This window comes from Erpetoichthys calabaricus, chromosome 1 (genome assembly GCF_900747795.2).
Source record: "Erpetoichthys calabaricus chromosome 1, fErpCal1.3, whole genome shotgun sequence".
In the NCBI taxonomy this organism is placed as follows: Eukaryota; Metazoa; Chordata; class Cladistia; order Polypteriformes; family Polypteridae; genus Erpetoichthys; species Erpetoichthys calabaricus.
The window spans coordinates 17884903-17905373 of record NC_041394.2 but is presented as its reverse complement, the minus strand read 5'-3'; the positions used below and the strand labels follow the sequence as shown (position 1 = coordinate 17905373).

General features: G+C 36.6%; 2 protein-coding genes across 2 annotated transcripts in view; both read right to left on the bottom strand.

Moving 5' to 3' along the window:
• The window catches only part of clptm1 (CLPTM1 regulator of GABA type A receptor forward trafficking), a 67531-nt gene that overhangs the window by 41086 nt on the left and 5974 nt on the right, over positions 1–20471 (bottom strand). The window lies entirely within an intron of this gene.
• Positions 9744–20471, bottom strand: part of sympk (symplekin) — a 581858-nt gene continuing 571130 nt past the window's right edge. The window contains exon 28 of the transcript XR_007936284.1: positions 9744–9763. The gene's annotated coding sequence lies outside the window, so the exon portion shown is untranslated. The remainder of the gene's footprint in view (positions 9764–20471) is intronic.

The following is a 20471-nucleotide window of genomic DNA, read 5'->3' as shown; positions in this document are numbered from 1 at the left end:
CAAAGTTAAAGAAGTCTGAAATATAAAATTTACTTGCAAAGGATCTGCAGAGAACAGCAAGTCTCCGTTAAAGATGCCCTTACATTGGTTCCACATTGAGTGATTATTCAACAACTGGGTAACTATTAGGTTGACAATAATTACTAATGACTGGATCAAAAAGCAAGACAAATTGTATAAGGTCTCTCAAAAAATATAGACTGAAAGGACATTTGAACTAATCACCAAAATCTCAAAAGCTGATAAATGTGTGAGATCCCAAATTATGTGATACAAGAAAAGTTTATTATAAAGATAATTTAATTTTCTAACCACAAGAGAAATTAAGCAACTATTTTTTGGCTTCTAACACTCTTCTTATTGGCTTAAAGAAAGGCTAAGATTTCTAATGCTCCAAATGAATGACATAAAAGTGCAACACAATTTGAGATTAACAAAGCAGCAGAAAGAGAAATAAAGTTAGTGAACATAGAGAACTAATATTCTAAGTGTCTGTTCACATGGGAGTTCAACAAAAGTGAAACCATTTCAATAAGCTAGAACTGCAGCATGTTGATACTGTGCTCATTGTGGAGCTAGACAAAGCACTGAAACTCAACAAAATGCAAACAGCTGCAATAACCGGGTGAACTGGGAAAAGAGCTGGTCCAGCAGAATTTTATGAAAAAGCTGTCCCTCAAATAAGCCTTGTTAATGTCAGCAATGTTTAAAGAACTTGAGATACCATTGTGTCTCCCACTCTACACCTAGAATCAATTACAGTCTTTGCACTCTTGAGACCATCTTGAATGAACATCTTTCTGTACAGATAGGGCTGCCACAATTAAGCGTAATTGTTTTTTTTTTTTTTTTTTTTAAAACTACAGTCAACTAATGGTCCCTGCACCTCCTCAAATATTGCACTCCAGCAAGCTACAATGCTCTGATCATATAGTTTTTACAAGTAATTGGCTAATCATGGCAGTAGCTGCCCTACATTATCCAGAGGAAGGACCCTACAACTATTAAAGGAGTATTTCACTAGAAAAACTGACAAAATGGCTGCTAATCCACTATGTAAAACAAACATGGTGCTTCACATTAGGACTACTTCCACATATAAAGTCCTAGACAGGAAACAATCTGGATCTACTGCGCAGGTAGAGACATTAGTACCATAAGTAACCCACTTATACTATGCCACCTGACAATTTTTCTTTAAGCTGTGAAGCTGTTCAACCAAGGAAATTTATGCGAGTAACAATGGGACAAAATGTAAAGCCACATAATTTCTCCGAATAATACTGACAAATACAGTCAATTAGTCTGCTATATGCACATGCCAGTTGCCACCTTTACCAATTGTGAGTGCACTGAAGTAAAAAAAACATTTCAATACATAATTCTATCTAAATAAAATCAGCTATTCTGTTAAATGCATTTGCTAGCTTTATTTCAGGGAGGGTTGCATATTGATATCTTTGCAAGATATTTATGCTAAGGCCAGTAACTTACGCCTCTGTAATGATCGATTATCCAGTGAATATAAAAGAAAATTACTTAGCAATAAAATCATATATAAACATGGCAGCTTTATTAAGTTATTTTAGGTATATTCTATAGTGATTGAATTGAAAATAAATCACCATTAATAAACAACCAGGCTGTTTCAGAAGATGCATTTTTAAACTTAGTGCCAATCATCCCTCAAACACACTAACACTGAGCACTTTCAGCCGAACTGTGCTTTGTGTAGTTTAGAAGCTCTGCTACAATAGTGAATAACAGAAATTGATGGTTTAGTGCATGCTACACTGATGTTGTAACCCATTTAAGATATCTAGTAGGTTGGCTTTCCAAAAAGGAAAACAATACCAACTAACATCAAAAATATAAAGATGAAAGAGCCAATTAGCATACATATTGTTAGCCCGTCTCCATTTTTTATTTAATATGTGACAATAACTTGTACAGAATTAAGAAATCAGAAAATCAAGAACAGCTTTGCAAAAACTATAGAAGTTGCACTTAGCAATCGGCCTAAATAATTATAATTATATTAATAATGTTTAAATGTGATGATGGCAATAATGATGTGAATTTAAAAAAAAGTGCTTACCCCTGCAGACATTACCCCTTGGGAACAAAGTGCGAAACTGTACTAGAGTCAGTAGTATTATAATTATAACTGAAAACATTCTTTCATTGGTATCATTTAAACAGTACTTTACAAAGTTGCCTTATGCTGAATATACAAAGCTGAGCCAGCCCTCCTGAATTTAAAAAAAAAAAAAAAATTACATTATATTGTATTAATAAATGTCTATGAATATGCATCTATCTATCTATATATCAATTAAAGATACATTTATACATTTGTAATGTAATGGGCCTAGAAGTGAATTTATATATTTATATAATCATTTATTTAAATTATAGTTACGCCAAGCCCCCCGAAAAAAACAAAAGTAGAGCACAAACTTTTATTTCTTAAATTTAAATTGAAGTGCTTATAAAAAGTATTTGTCCCAGTATGCAACACTGAATCTCAGTGGATTAGTATTGGCTTTTTTGGCATTGATCAATGGAAAAAGACTCTTTAATGTGAAAGAGAAAACATATCTCTGCAAATTTAAAATTCAGAAAACATTCAAATAACTACTTGATTTAGACAAAACCAAATGTTAGATAAATTACATTGATAAAAGTCAATGGATTTATCATTTACAAAATAATCATTGGTGATAGCACTACTTACAGACCAACTTAGTTATGCTATTAAAGTACCGACATCAATTATTAAAAAAACACTACTCCCTTCAGTACTATAACAGGATAAAAAGTCTGGATCTGTTAAAAGGTATACATCTACAGATGTGGCCATACAAAATTCAAGGTGAAGCCTTTTGCAAAATTATTTCATTTGTAAGCTACTGTGTTATGCTTGGCTTATCAAAATGACCAAAAGATGGCACTCTAAACACTAGAATTACCAGCGCCTACGAAAAAACTCGTAGATCCGGCCCACCTTAAATCGCTTTTTAAAACCGTTCTCACCTCTCCACCAGCGTCTTTTGTCATCTAAATGTACTGATAAAGACATGCTGCAAGCAGCCGGCTATTCCATCCCCCCACCAACTTAGAACGTACACAAACTTCTCCCAGCTCATGCCTTGATTGATTATCTGGGAGTGAAGTGGAGTTTTAGAGTGGAAATAATAAATCGTTATTTGGAACACACGCATTTCATGTGTGTTGCATTTCTACAGTAATCTGTGTAAACACATTTTTAAAACAAACTTTTTTATATTCTAGTAACAAATGACAATGTAGGCATAAACTATATAATGTATGAAGCCTGAAGTCCAAATATCAAAGAAACACTTTCACAAAAGGTACAAAAAATAAATAAAAAGCCACCACCAAAAAAAGCCGCCTTAGTGTGCGACATTGACACTAATTTACTATGACTTCAGCTGTGGCACAACAGTATCAGTTGCTGACTGGCAATCAGAAGGTCACAAGTTTGATCCTGCATGACTCCCTTTTGAGAAGTGAAGTGTTCTTATTTTTACTATTTTAGGATAAAAAAAGATACATTTGATTTCAGTCTGTAACAGCCGGTGTAATTTATGATATTTGCAAAGGTTAGCTTTGTTTGCTTTTTTTTTTTTAATTCACTTTTCATTCTCTGTCGCGTTCAGGATCCTTCCCTACCACCCCCCTCCCCCCACCTGACACTGCTGTTATCACATAAAGACGCGCTATAGCTCTGCAGTGTATCACGATACATACGATCGCATGTTTTTTTTCCCCACAATCTTGCCAGTGTCCACATGTTGCTGTATGCTGTTTCTTTTGTACTCCAAGACACGAAGAGGAAAGAATAGTAAAGAGTAGTAACTTCAGCGCTATATGCAATCATCAGACACTCCCCATCTGACACTGCTGTTTTCACATAAAGACGCGCTAAAGCTCTGCAGTGTACTTGTGACTGCATTGTCGTACCAATGCTTGCGAACTGAAGTGTCTGCATGCACTTTTCGTGGCATTACACTTGTATTTTTTGAGCATGCCCATGTAGCTCAAACACAGGAACATATGTTGATGTAAGTATAACAAAACAAGTGCACTTTTATTCAAGACTATAACCGAAAAAAAAAGAAAGCAAGTTACAGTAGGCGGTTGATATGACAGCTTGCGTGATGCAATGCTAAAAACTGCTGATTTCCATTCCGTGCTACATAACTTAACATTTGAATCTGATGATTGCATATAGCGCTGTCTTATTCAGTGTGTGCAAGAACATGCAGGTGGCCAGTTGCTGCGTGCTACAACGCATATTTAAAAAAAAAAAAAAAAGACAAATATATGTGACGTTTTGAAGGAATCATTTTATGACGTGCATAGTACCAATCAGAAAACATCGTCGAAGTAATGCAATATTATTTGAAAATGAACAGCGTCAGGTTGGGTGTGAAGTTATACTGGTGCTGTTTGAGTCAGATCAGTTGCTGAATAAGCTGAACAAGCTCCTGTTCTGAAAAAAAGCATGAATTAACATAAAAAAACCGTGATCGACATTTTAAACTTAATGATTTACAGTGCATACCAATTTATAAATTTTATGTCCGTTTGAGGGAAAAAAAAAAAAAAAAAACACTTTCTCCAAAGCTGGGAATTGAACTCGCGTCTCTGTAGCACGGTAGGTTTGCTGTGCTCCAAGTCAGCAAATCTTAGCATTAAGCCACGGAAAGTGCTGTAGCATCCTTGAACCTTTTGCGAAAGTGTTTATTTGATGTTTGGACTTCAGGCTTCACACATTCTATAGTTTATGCATACATTTTGTAACATTACTAAAATATGAAAAAGTTTGTTTTAGCAATGCGTTTATACAGATTACTGTAGAAATGGAACATGCTTCATGCGTGTATTCCAAATAACGATCTATTTCCATTCTAAAACTCCAGCAGTTCAGTCACTCCCAGATAATCAAACAAGGCATGAGCTGAGAAAACTTAGTGAACGTTCTGCGACGGTGGGGGATGGAATAGCCGGTTACTTGCTGCTCGTCTTAATCGGCACATTTAGAAGACAAAAGAGAGGTGAGAACGGTTTTAACGCGGACCGGATCAACGAGTTTTTTCATAGACTCTGGTAATTCTAGTGTTAAACAAGTACTACATAATTAAAATGGCAATCCTTATTTTATAATTACACCTCAAGAATGGCTAGTTGATACACTGAAGAAAAAAAAAAATCAACTTTGTATAAATATATTAAATGTATATTTTAGCAGCAAAAAGCTATAGTGCAATGATTTTAAATGATTACAAGAAATTGGAATATTACATTTAAGTGGCATCTACTTGCTAATATCAATAAATTGTGCAAGAGTATATATTTTGTAGAGAAATATTGAAAACTACCATTTTTAATTAAGCCTTGTTTCAGTTAGGTACATTACAGAAAAAACTAAACACTACGACAGCTTGTAATTATGAGAAGATTTTCTTAAAATGTAGTATGCATAAATACTATTGTCATTTAATTAGTTAAATGTAATTTAATGAAATTTTATTTAGTTTAGTATTTTATCATCACTGAAAAAAATGAATAGTTAACACCTGTGGTATACTGTATAGTTTAATTATAAAAAACTTTAATGTAAAACTTGTCTGGTTATGGAGGAAATTACTGTAAAATTACAAAAAAACAAAAAACAAAATTGGAACATGCCAATCAAATAACATGCAATCAGTGATCGGTATCAGCCTCAAAAAAATCTGATCGGAGCATCCCTGATAACAATTAATAACAAGTAATAGGATCTCTTCATTTAAAATTTAACAACTACTCAGCTCCCTTGACTGTGGTTATCTTAGAAAAACCTGATATGTGCATCCCGATTGTATAGTTTTTTTCTGACCATGATTTTTAAACACAGAAAAAATACCTTTTTAGAAGCCACTTAATAAAAGTATAGGAAAGAAATTGAACTGCAAGGATATAAATAATGCACTGTATGTTATATAGTGCTGCTACATAAATTTGACAGGGTTATTTGTTAGCTTTCAACTAATGGCAAAATGGAACGGAGGAAATTTGTGTTCTGTATGCTGGGGTTCCATGACAGTTAAGCGATTTATTTTTTTATTAAAAAATTAGGCATTTTTTTTAAAGTAAAAAACATGAGTATTATTTTTTTAGCCACTGCTTCCTCTATAGACACTTCTAGAAATTGGCAGTTCGTCTCCAGTCCTGCCAACTTCCAATAACCTCACAACAGTAACGGGGACTACCAATGATGTACTTAGTGATGCGGAAATTGCAGAGGGAGAAGTACTGCTTAGAGTAAAGAGGCTTAAGAAAAAAAGTTTAAAAAGTTAAAATTACATCTACAGACATTTCAGACATAGATTTCTTAAAGAAAGTTAACTAGGTAAGAAAGTAAAGAAGAGACCAACCTTTTGTTGAAAGGCTTTACTGGTCGATCAGTTAAAGAAAAACAGCAAGTGCAGTATGGCCCTGTGTGCTCATGTCCCTTAGGCAGGAGAACACTGCTCAAAAGACTGAGCAGCAGTTAATGAATCAGAGAACAATCATATAATCCAGAGATAATCAGGGCTAAAAGTTGTGTTATTTTTTCTATTCTGCAATGAACCATAGACCTAGAGTGTGTCAATGCACCGTTTTAGTAATCATGCAGTCTTGTGCAATTGTGCCTTGATTACTCACAATCTTTTTAAAAAATGACACAAAACGCAAACTCATTTTCACTGCAGTATCATCACTTACTTCAGAACAAAAGTCAGTTGATGTTTTGCATCTCTGAATCCATGTCAGTCTGAAAATTTGACACTGTTATCAGGTCAGCAACTTTTATACTAGGCTTGACAGTTTAAAAATGTCATTTTCTTGCTGTGCAATTACACTGAATGAGTTAAAAGACACTGCCTAAGAGCTGGAAGTAATATAGGGCTCTAATTTGATTTCTGGAGAAACAAAGCCGCTACAGGTTTTATTTCCAGTCAGTTTCCTAATAAGTACCCAATTAGTGCTGCAAATTTGTATGTACTTTGGACTACCAGGCCATTAAATAATGTAATATTGAGTAACCAGAAGAATGCACTTCAAATTTATGAAACAAACTCATAAAACACCTGAACTGAGCTTCAGGAATTTTGCCACCTTGAACAATTTAGATTTTGAAACACAAAAGATAAGCAACAACATGGAAATATGGTGGAGAAACACACACTTGAGTGCCAGAAAAGCAAAATTTGGGTGGCACATGAAAATAAATCTTAAAAACACATTATAGCGTTTTATGTTATCCAGTTCCTGTCATCGGGTTTGATCCTTGGAATACAGCAGTCCATCTAACAGAGAAAGGAAGCAAGTGTTTGAGATTGCCAATAAATAAACCTGTCAGTAACACTGTATCAGGAAAAGTTATTGGACCGATTCTAAAATTTCGACTTCAGTACCAATACCAGCTTCATATTTTTCACAAAATACATTGCAAAAAAGTACTGACAAAATTGAAAACTGACTGTAGTAATAGAGCAGTGGTACATTTACTTTAATTATTTTAATAACCACAACCTGGCAAGAAAAAAAAAAAAAAAAACAGGTACACCTGCTTGAGACTGAAATCACTGAGGGCTCCTGACCCAATAACCCTACTATCATCCAATGTCCAAACTCCAAATAAGCTCCCACACCTACAGTGCATCTGTAAAGTATTCCCAGCGCATCACTTTTTCCACATTTTGTTATGTTACAGCCTTATTCCAAAATGGATTAAATTCATTTTTTTCCTCAGAATTCTACACACAACACCCCATAATGACAACATGAAAAAAGTTTACTTGAGATTTTTGCAAATTTATTAAAAAAAAAAAAAACTGAGAAAGCAAATGTACATAAGTATTCACAGCCTTTACCATGAAGCCCAAAATTGAGCTCAGGTGCATCCTGTTTCCCCTGATCATCCTTGAGATGTTTCTGCAGCTTAATTGGAGTCCACCTGTGGTAAATTCAGTTGATTGGACACGATTTGGAAAGGCACACGCCTGTCTATATAAGGTCCCATAGTTCATGTCAGAGCACAAACCAAGCATGAAGTCAAAGGAATTGTCTGTAGACCTCCGAGACAGGATTGTCTCGAGGCACAAATCTGGGGAAGGTTACAGAAAAATTTCTGCTGCTTTGAAGGTCCCAACGAGCACAGTGGCCTCCATCATTCGTAAGTGGAAGAAGTTTGAAACCACCAGGACTCTTGATAGAGCTGGCCGGCCATCTAAACTGAGCGATCAGGGGAGAAGGGCCTTACTCAGGGAGGTGACCAAGAACCCGATGGTCACTCTGTCAGAGCTCCAGAGGTCCTCTGTGGAGAGAGGAGAACCTTTCAGAAGGACAACCATCTCTGCAGCAATCCACCAATCAGGCCTGTATGGTAGAGTGGCCAGACGGAAGCCACTCCTTAGTAAAAGGCACATGGCAGCCCGCCTGGAGTTTGCCAAAAGGCACCGGAAGGACTCTCAGACCATGAGAAAGAAAATTCTCTGGTCTGATGAGACAAAGATTGAACTCTTTGGTGTGAATGCCAGGCGTCACGGTTGGAGGAAACCAGGCACCGCTCATCACCAGGCCAATACCATCCCTACAGTGAAGCATGGTGGTGGCAGCATCACGCTGTGGGGATGTTTTTCAGCGGCAGGGACTGGGAGACTAGTCAGGATAAAGGGAAAGATGACTGCAGCAATGTACAGAGACATCCTGGATGAAAACCTGCTCCAGAGCGCTCTTGACCTCAGACTGGGGCGACGGTTCATCTTTCAGCAGGACAATGACTGTAAGCACACAGCCAAGATATCAAAGGAGTGGCTTCAGGACAACTCTGTGAATGTCCTTGAGTGGCCCAGCCAGAGCCCAGACTTCAATGCGATTGAACATCTCTGGAGAGATCTTAAAATGGCTGTGCACCGACGCTTCCCATCCAACCTGATGGAGCTTGAGAGGTGCTGCAAAGAGGAATGGGCGAAAATGGCCAAGGATAGGTGTGCCAAGCTTGTGGCATCATATTCAAAAAAACTTGAGGCTGTAATTGCTGCCAAAGGTGCATCGACAAAGTATTGAGCAAAGGCTGTGAATACTTATGTACATGTCATTTCTCAGTTTTTTTATTTTTAATAAAGTTGCAAAAACCTCAAGTAAACGTTTTTCACGTTGTCATTATGGGGTGTTGTCTGTAGAATTCTGAGAAAAAAATGAATTTAATCAATTTTGGAATAAGGCTGTAACATAACAAAATGTGGAAAAAGTGATGCGCTGTGAATACTTTCCAGATGCACTGTAACTAACATTTTAGTACAGTCTGTCTCGGAGTTCAGTGTCATGGTCCTGAATCACGGTAATTCTACCAGCCTCTTCTGAACATCTTGGGCTTCCATAACACCTCTGCAGTGCCACAAGCTGATCGCTTCCATGCTACGGCGCATTGATGCAGTAATTCATGCAAAAGGGGCCCCGACCAAGTATTGAGTGTGTACATGGACATACTTTCCAGTAGGCCAACATTTCTGTATTAAAAATCATTTTTATTTGTCTTATACAATATTCTAATTTTCTGAGATACTGATACATATTCAGCAAAATGAAAAATAAACGCTTGAAATATATCACTGTGTGTAATGAATCTATATAATATGACTTTCACTTTTTGAACTGAATTACTGAAATAAAGTAACTGATGATATTCTAATTTATTGAGATGCACCTGTACTATTTCACACTAGTATAGCTCTGAATTCCTTTGTATAACATTGGTATACTGTCATATGAAAAATTATATAGTTCCAATGCAAAACAGTACCAGGGTACTTCCATGATAAATCAACCAATGACTCACACACTTCGGACTCGAAAAAAAGTCTGGATAAACTACCAGGTGTGTATCTAGGTTAGTCAGGATACGCCCTGTAATTTTTTCTTTTGATGCAAGATCAATACTTTCCAAGATACAACCAGTTTACCAAGGGGAAGGGGTGTTGATTTTACGCAGCCTCAATTTTTCATCAAATTTCACAAGTCCATAGATCAAGAACTAAACCACCGAGCAGGCTCAGACTTTGCATGCTGGTACATTGACTAGTATAGCATGTGACAAAATTAAAGCAATTGGTCCAGATAACCCTGCTTGGTCAAAGCAGCCCCTTCAAACTGACCAAAATTTGAGCTTTTGGCTTAACTACATATAGGCCTTAGAAACAGATTTGCAACCAGCACAGACTTTTGATTTTTTTTCTAATTCAGATAACTATATAGGCTTTATGAAAAAGTAATAAACAGAAAAGTAACTATCAGGGTTTGAACGGCAGGCCTCACAAATCCAAAAAATCATTTTGGATTTGATTTTCAGAGCAATCTAGTGGCATATGGGATTGTGCAGATAATTTCTAAAATATTTTTCATTTATTCTACAATGTCCCTTCTTTCTTAAAACTCAAACCTTATTTTTCCTATGTAAATCTCTCATGTTTATTTTCCATCCTAAACATAGACTGAATGTGCCATGTATCAATAATGATAATCATGAAGTTTTCAATCAATGTCAATTTTTTTTCATATCAAATGACAATATCCTAGTTCATGTTGCTGAACAGAGAATGCGATTGTCGATGGCCAAAAGAGTACCTGGTACTCAAGAATACCACTATTACATCCCTAGAAACAAAGTCAGCCGGGTGTCTGTCCGAATATTCACCACTCACCAGCTGAGATCCTGCCCTCTCTCGATCACACTCCTGATGGATCAGATGGATCAGATGCATCCCTCACATTACCCCAGTGTTCTATTGGAGGCTATGTTGGATGCGTATATGATGAAAAAACACTGAATTGGTGATATTCGTGACAAGAGTGAATAAGAATTCGATTTGCTTTCATGCATCCAAACTATCCTGCACAGTCTTTCTATTGGCCACCTAGAGACAATATTTGTTGGGTGCCCTCACAGCATGTCAGTGCACTGCTTAATGAATCTACAAAAGGTCAGTGGGAGGCAGTACAATGTTGATCTCATAGATGAAGATGCTCTACACTAGGGCTGCACGATTAATCTTTTTTTTCTCATGATAACGATATTTATGACCCACGATCAGTTAATAAATATCGTCGCGATTTTACAGTATAAAGACCAAACTGTTTTTTATGGGCTGAGTTTACGGATTGGACTGCGTCAGTATGACGTTACTGCGTCTTGATTGCAAGCGCTTTCTGAAGCAGTAGAAGTCAATGGCAGCAATAACAGTCAGTCAGAATAAACATATGATGGCGGAGCAACGTGCAGAAGTGCGATCGTTAGTTCCTAAAAAGGGGTCATATTCAGTTGTCTGGAACAATTTCGATTTCGAGGAATGTGATGTTGATCAGGTACGAGTCTTGTGCAAACGTTGCTCCTGTTCCGTCCAAACGTCCCAAGGTAACGCAACAAACCTCATCAACCACCTTAAAAGCCACCACAAAGTACACTATCAAGAATTTCAACGACTGAAGGCACAAACAGCAACAACAAAAAATTACCAGCCATCCACAACACAGACAACAATATCAGGGACATTGTTCAACGCAATACCATATCTGTCTAGCCAGTACCGCCGCTCCCTATACGCAGAGTACGCAGTCTGCGTAGGGCACCAACTCCCAGGGGGGCACCATCCCAGCTGCTCAAAAAAATCGTTTTTATATATTATAATAATAAATATTAACAATATTCATATACAAATAAACAAAAATAAACGTATATATTGCATTTTACGGTGAACACAGAGTAGGCTAAGCACACGTGATGACGCGCGCGCCCTCACCTCTGTACCCAAATCTCTGTATTGCTCTGCGCATAGCAGTGACGCTCCCTGTAACTGTTGCCTCTGCTGAGCGAAGTTTTTCTAAAAGGAAGCTCATCAAAACGTACTTGCGCTCATCTATGGCACAAGAGCGCATGAGTGGTCTGGCAATTGTCAGCATCAACTCTGAATTAGCAAAGGCTTTATCATATGAAGAGCTCATTTACGGCTTTGCCTCAAGAAAAAGCAGAAGTGTGCCTTTGTAAATTTTGAACTTTGGAAAGCTCCAGCAGATGACAGTGTTGATTTTATTTCAGTTTATTATTGTTTATTTTATTTATTATAAATGTTTTATTTAAAGTGTGATTTTAGTTTGTATTTTTTGCTGTAGAGCTACAATTGTAATTTATAAATGATACAATTTATTTATGTATTTAATTTTATTTGAATAAAGTTCTATTTTGGCCCCTATAGTAGGTGTTTTTTTTATTATTTTATTTTTACTTCCGTAATATTTGGGGGAGGGGGCACAAAAGTAAATTTCTGCTTAGGGCACCCATTTGGCCAGCAGCGGCCCTGTGCCTAGCTCGCAAAGACACCGGGAAATAACAGAGGCGATCACGTACCATATAGCCAAGGATATGTGTCCAATAACCACCGTGAGCAGTGAGGGGTTTAACAAAATGATCGCAACACTTGATAAAAGATATAGCATTCCCTCACGCAACCATTTTTCCAATGTTGCGCTGCCCTCGCTGTATGCGAAATGCCGAAAAGAAATAGAAAGAGAAATTCTCAGGCTCGGCCTTGAATATTTTGCTGCCACGACCGACTTATGGTCAAGCAGAACTGCGGAACCGTATTTGAGCTTGAAAGTTCATTTTATTGACAGCGAGTTTGAGATGAAAAGCAAGTTTTTGCAAACTTCGTTTTTCCCACAAGACCATACAGCGGAGTTTATTGCAGTGGGCCTCAAAGAAGCGATGTCCGCTTGGGGCTTGGTGGAAGAAAGACTTGTGTGCATCACAACGGACAACGCAGCTAATATGATTAGGGCAGCATCTGTGAATAACTGGCCGAGGCTACACTGCTTTGGTCACAGACTTCATTTACCAAAGGAATAATCGTCATTATTAATCGTGATAAAAATTTTGAGCAAAATAATCGTGATAATCATTTTTTCTGTTATCGTGCAGCCCTACTCTACACACTGCACTTTGATTGAAACAGAAATGAAATGGGTCACATTCCTGCTACTGCAATACCAAAGATATTAACATTATAACTATTGTTGTGTTTAATGAGAAATCAAGCAGCGGTTGTTCATGTGTTGTGCTTAAGGTCCCTTTGGTGATTTATTTTTTTTTCCATTTATCCTTTAACCAAGTTAGTCATGAAGAACTTGATTATCCTTAAAGACAAATAGTCAATTTAACCCATGTGTAGAATGGAAAACAAAAATGAAAGATTCGCACAAGACTTGTTTTTTTGAGAAAGAGGGGACCATGTACGACACAGGAAAAATATTTTTTAAAATGTCTGCACATTTGAGAGGTCTGCTGGTCAAACTCTGGTGCAGTTTTTTTGTTTGTTTATAAACCTTTTGAAAATCACTGTGTAGGTATCTCAACATGGAAAAAAATTCATCACGCATTCATCATGTAACAGAAGTATGCTTTCTGAAAGCCTAAACATAGGCCTAAAGCCAAAGACATTTTTTTTTAATGTTTTTGACGGTGTGCCCTTACCAAGCAGTAACATTAACATTTTGATCTTGTTACGTACAATTCCTATAAGGTATCAGTATACAAAATCTAAACCTGTTAGGTGGTTTAGTTCTTGAGATATGGTCTTGTGAAATTGATGGAAAATTGGCTCCATCTTGGAACGTATTGATCTTACATCAAAATAATTTTACAGGGTGTCTCCTGGATAACATGGGTACACCTGGTATTTTTTTCATAACTTTTTGAGGCCAAAGTGTGTAGGATTTCTGTAAAAATCAGTTGATTTGACATGAAATGACCCACTGGTATACCAAACAACACAAATTAGAGGACACTGGTTTTCCCACAAAAAGGCCACCTTCTGCTTAATGCTCAACATGCTAGTGCTATAAGACAGGTCTGCTGCAGACAAATTGTTTCAAGGCACAGAATTGACTTAATCTGCACAATGAAACTGCACACACAGCATCTACATGTGTATCTCTCATGAAATGTGGTTTCTCTGTGTAATGCTGGCAAGTACAAAGTTTAGCTATCCTTGTATGATGCAATTTGTCTTGTATATAAAAAACAAAAACTGACAGCACTCTACATAGTCAGCTTTTTCTGTATCCAGTGGTACCAGAGTAAAACTTCATTTAACACTAGATCACTAATTAGCCTTTCTCCCCAATTGCCAATGGTGTACTTTGCATACTACTTTAAAAGCAAGTGAATTAAAATCAAAATAACAAAATATGCTTCATTAAAAGGCTACTAATTATGAAAGTGGCGGGTCTGAAAACGTGCAGACATTGCAGCCCTCTAAGAACACAGTTCGAGAACACCAGCTTTGTGATAAATAAGGCTAAATAAACCTTCAACATTAAATCCCTTTCTCAATACCACTTGCTCCTTTATTTCCACTTACACACTCAATAGGTGGCTTGCAAAACCTTGCCAAGGTTTCGTTTTTTGACATTCAATGTTAAGATAATGGTTTCAAGAACATGTCACAAGAAACCTATATTTGCCATCAAATACGTATTTACAAAATAAAGGAATTCAGTTTGTAGTAAACACAGGCCTCTGGAAGTACTGAATTACATCACAACACGATTCTACAGTCAAATATTTACTTGTGGACAGTTCAGCTGATTTATTGTTAAACTGCCCAAAGAAATACTTCTGTTATCCTATTTATCCCAAAAACATGAACCCAAAGTTTTTCACCAGCATTTGCATCAGACCAGAGTATCTTAGTTTTTCTCTTGTCAGCAAAGTCCTTGCAATGAACTCTCTCACTGTTTTTATACAGAAGAGATCAGGAAGTTGGGCTTTTATGCAGGCTGAATATGGATTTAAACAGACAAATACCCAAAGCAGACATGACACAAAGACTGAAAAATATACTGTGAAAATTGTAAAGATGACCATGAAGTACTTCATGGACAGATAGACTTTATTGGTCCTCAAGGGATAAATAAAACTTCATAAGAAGCTCAAGATGATAAAAAGCATTTAAAAAGGTTGTCAACAAGTGACCCAACAACAAGACAGTCAAGAATCAAAATGGTCTCTGATATAAAAGAGGATGTAAGCATGATGTGTTAAAGTGAGTGGCATTGAACAAATTAAGATGGGCAATTGATGGGATACACTTTGAGGGTTTAAACCAATTACACAGTTTTAAATTATTTTACTTGCAAAACGTATTTTTCTTATAATTTGCTTAAACTATGTCAAAAAAGGTAACCACAATTATAGACAAGCCAATGAAAGCAGTGTACAGTGTAAAATATGTGCTACATTTCAGCAATTTGCACTTGTTCACTCAACTGTTGCTGGGGGTGCCAGAATCCATCGAGGAAGAAAAATGAAAAACATTATTTGTACAAAGTCTTCATTTATCTATCCATTCCTAAATAATTAAATCGTTTCATACTTGTATTTTGTGTGGTTGAGGTGTGGAAGGCTGCTCTTTCCACACTCTTGTTAGCTGTGAATAAAGTATCCATTATTCATAAAGCTTCAATTGGTGATCTGTTTTTCTGCATTAACCTCATATTTTTTTCATACTTCTTCTCAAACCAAGGGGGTGCGAAATCGGCCTCGTCCGTCACAGGGGGTGCGAGGGTAAAATGAATCGGGAAGCACTGTCCTAAACAGATACACAAGACTGAGATATGCCAGAATTGGACAATCAAATAACTGCACTGGTAATAGTTTTACCAATAAAATTGAGGTATTTCTTTTATTTTAAAAAGGGTACTTTGGCACAAAGTGTGGGTAATGCTGGGAAAGAGACCTCTTTCTTAGGACCTCACGCAAACAACATAACTGATTGGTCTAAGCCCCATGACAGTCACTGAAAGCTCTGCCACGATACAAAGCACCTCGTAGAATTCGATTGAAGTTTTAGTGTGTTGCTGGACTTTCAACACTATGTATGTTTCCTTTTCAAACACTAATACATTTTAGGCCAATATGTAAACAACTCAACTATTATATCAAATTTCAAAACAATATTTACTGCAGCAACAGGAATAACCCTGGACAGGATGCATACGCACCAACCCAGGAATGCAAAAACTGAAACAAACTTGCAAGTTGCCCCACCCCGATATGCACATATTTTGGGATGTAGAAGTGAAACAGGAGTACCAAGAAGAAATGATTTTCAGACACAGGGACAATGTGCGAACCGTACCTAAACAACAACCAGACACAAGATTCAAACCCATTCATGGGCCAATAAGGCATCAGTTATAACTGCTGCATCGTTCAGCTTTTAAAACATCTTTAGTTTTTTTGTTGTTTGTTTTTCTTTCACACTGTTAGGACAACACAACATACTGTATTTAACTACATTCCCTCAAGACAAGAAATTGAGTTCTAAAGCACAACCCATCGCTTAAAAGCAACAAAAGCAAACCCGATGCCCTCTCCAAGTAGAGCTTTTATGTTCTCTGTAAGTCTGTAGCCATTTTCTAGTCCTAAGATGTGCAAAACATGTCAAATTAATTGGTAACCGTACAGTGGTTCAATGTAAGTGAAAGTGTGCGTAAGCCCTATGAACAACTGGTAAGCTATCCAGGCCTTTTATGTTGTAGCTATCCATGACCCTGGACTGTAATAAGTGGATCTGAGAATGTTATAAATTCATTTAACAGTAAAATCAAATTACTTTTATGGGCCAGAACTGGAACACGATGTTTTCTGTATTCAAGAACAGTTGTAACTTAACATTAAATGGGTAAATGTAGCTTAAATACACTCTCTTTTAGGATAAAATCACAAAATAGCACAATATGAAGTACTGACACTGGTTGAAGTATATCTGACAAAAACAAACAAATTACAAACAATGAATGAAAACTGACTGAGGCAGAGAACAAAAGCAAACTCCCATAATGTGAACAATTTTGTAAAAGACAGAACACCACAACAAATTTGTAAGTGGCCAAAATATAACTATTCTCACATGACAGCAGGCATAATAAATTGTAGCAGGGGTGATCGTACTTATAACCAGTGCCTTGTCTGAGGTTTCATACTACTGATGTTAAGACATATTACTAAATATTAAAAAATGTTAATGGGTAACAATTATCCAACTACATTTTGAATTCCAGTAAAGAATGACACCATTAATAAAAAGATCTTATGTGAAAACTACAAGAATAGTGTCTTTCAGCAATGAATATGTGATCAATAATCATAATAGTAGAGCCACTAAGCATTTCAGTGCATATTCTACTGTATGTATAATTTGACAAATGACATTTGATTTGATGTTTGAACATCTTATACATATAAGCTTAAGGTCCCAGGTCTTGCTTTTAGCTGAAAGAGAGTAAACTGCATTTCAAAGAAGCATTATATCAAAACTGTGATGGATATAAACATAGGAAGACCAAGGCAGTATTGCACCCTGAAATCAAATCTACATTTTTTATAGGTGTGTATACCATAAAAATAGAAATTTGAATGTCACTGCACTAGTGCATATAAACTACACATTTTGCAACTGCCCCCCCCCCCCCCCAAACACCCCTCCCCCCATTAAAACCTTTCTCGTAGCCAACACATTACTAGAATTTCACTTATGATGTAAAGGGGGTTCTGGAAAAAAAGCATCTGCTAAATAAGTTTAAAAGCTTGAAAAGGATGTACACACATTTTGACTTGTGTCATCTTATGCCAATGGTTCTCAAACTGTGGGGTGTGAAGTAACAAAAAAGGGGGCACGAATGTTGCCATATGTGCTGTAATTTTGCTATTCGTAGGAAAATTTTAAACTTGTAGCAGTGTATCGGCAGCAAAAAATATTGGAATAAATTTTATTAGGGTTTCAAAAAAACGTTAGGGGGGGCACAATTAAAAATTATGAAAACTCGGGTCGCAAATACTTAAAGGTTGAGAAACACTGCTCTAAGCAATGTAGTAACATGATGAATGACAAATATTAAAACTCAAAATCTTTAATATGGTGGTATCAAACAAAGTGATTGAAAAGGAATGCAAAAAATATTGGAATAAATTTTATTAGGGTTTCAAAAAAACGTTAGGGGGGGGCACAATTAAATTATGAAAACTCAGGTTGCAAATACTTAAAGGTTGAGAAACACTGCTCTAAGCAATGTAGTAACATGATGAATGACAAATATTAAAACTCAAAATCTTTAATGGTGGTATCAAACAAAGTGATTGAAAAGGAATTAATGTATTACCGACTTAGGCACCTCATTTACTGTTTAATCACTTTTAAAGTTTCCCTTACTCCCTCTGTACATGAATTACCCAACTTCGAGTTACTGATATAAACAGTTAAGTAATAATCAGCCACAGTCGTCAGGCTAAGTCAAGATTTTCCTTTCCTTCCCAAACAACTGAATTTCTCACTTAAAATTACAAACATTAATCATTAACTACATACACCAAAGCAAGTGAAATTCAGTGTATTAACAAACATCAAACTCTGCTACATAAACAACTCTGGGCCAGAGCCCAACTTTTAAAGACCATCTAAAATGAAATATCTAACCTGGATTCTTTTAACAAAATATGCTGTCAATCATTTACTGACTAGGATTGATCAAAGATTAAGTAGGCCTTCAGGCATCTTCAAGGCAGACCAAGCAGTTGTGAAAAGATTTGTGAAGGTGATGGCATACTGACTAATATCAAAGAAAAAAAAAAATCTGTGCCATAATTGTATATGCACACACACAAATAGAAGCTTGAATCCAAGTTTCTCAGATAGTTCTAAAGACTGCACAGTCATTTCTGCTTTTCTTTATTATTAACACAAGAGGAAACCTTGATCCAGTATGAATTCTTAGAATCTGACTACAATTCCTTCCTATGCTATAGTTGCTCAAGGTTTTATTGATTTCTCCAAGTTATTGTTATTGATTTATTCTGGAAGGTTAGATCTTGTATAGGTTTTTATTTTCCTAGATCCTTTTAAAAGAGCTTTCACACAAGTACCCAGGGTTTCCACTCAAATCACTTTTGTTCCAAACAGGTGCTAGCCTAATTATAGAGATTTAGGATACATGCTACTAAATCAGGTTGATAAACAACAAACAGCTGCACAGACTTTTTCAAAATTCACACAACCTGAGAAAGTCACACATACTGTGTCTTCGAAATGAAAGAACATTCGCCGATGATAACCAATGAATTTTCAAAGGCAATTGTTTGATGGCAGTAATGTGCCATGCATAATTTTGCTTGACTGTGTGTGAAAAGTCTGGCCCCATGCATCATTGTATCCCACACAATCCCCTCCCTGTATACCGACTACTTATACCACAAAGATCTCAAGTCAGGGGAACCTACAAAATAGGATTCCAGTGAAGTGACTGCTGGCTCTTTCCCACAACTGAAGGTCTCCATCAAACTAGTATATGACCACATCCTTCCTGCAAATACTGAAGTTTAGGCTTTTGCCTGGAATGACAACAATCATTTCCAGAATGTCATTTCTATAGCAGACACTGGGATAAGCAGAAACAAACTGTATTGTTACATGTCTGGAATCACGTTGCTTTAAGTACTTGTAGGTGTTTGATAGCAGATGCTTTTGTGTGGATGGAGTTAGCCAAGAAAATAACAGCTATCATATTAAAAGATCTGCCAGATTCATTCTATAGTAGTTCTGCCACATACAACACTTTTAGCAAAAGCATGTACAAGTGAAACATGCAAGTTGTACTACTTAACTTGGCATCTTTACTTACTACTGGCTATCATCTTAGAATGACAAAGAAAAGTAACAGCAAACAATATGCATTAGCTTCAATAATAAAGTAATATTATTCTGATGAGTGGATAAACTAACTTAAGCATTTTTGCCACATGTAAGACCTCTACACTTTAAAAAAATTAATAAAAAAAAAAAAATCAGAGTATTATATAATTTTACCACACTGCACTGGGGTGGCATAGCGCTGCTGCCTCGGTTGCATTACCAGACTTCATGTCCATGTTTTCCCTAGGTCTGCATGGATTTCCTCCCACTGTCCATATACATGCAGGTTGGATGAACTGGTGGAAGTAAATTGTCCCTATTGAGTGGTTGGTCGGTGTATATGTGTTTGCCCTGCAGTGGACTGGTGCCCTCTCCAGGATTTATTCCAGCCTTGCACCCTTTGCTTAGTGGGATAGGCTCAAGCACCCTCCCAAGACCGTGGTCTGCATTAAGTGTGTTAGAAAATGACAGGACTAGATATAGCACCTCTCTGTGGTTAATATCAAGGCAATTATTTAAAAAAGGTTTTTTATCCTATTTATCCAGTTCAGAGACATGGGGAGGGGGAACCTATCCAACCAAATTAGGCAGAAGGCAGTAACCACATTTGGACAGGGTAGCAGTACATTTCAACAGTGTTTCTTAAACTATGGGACACGGACATGTCTCTGATGG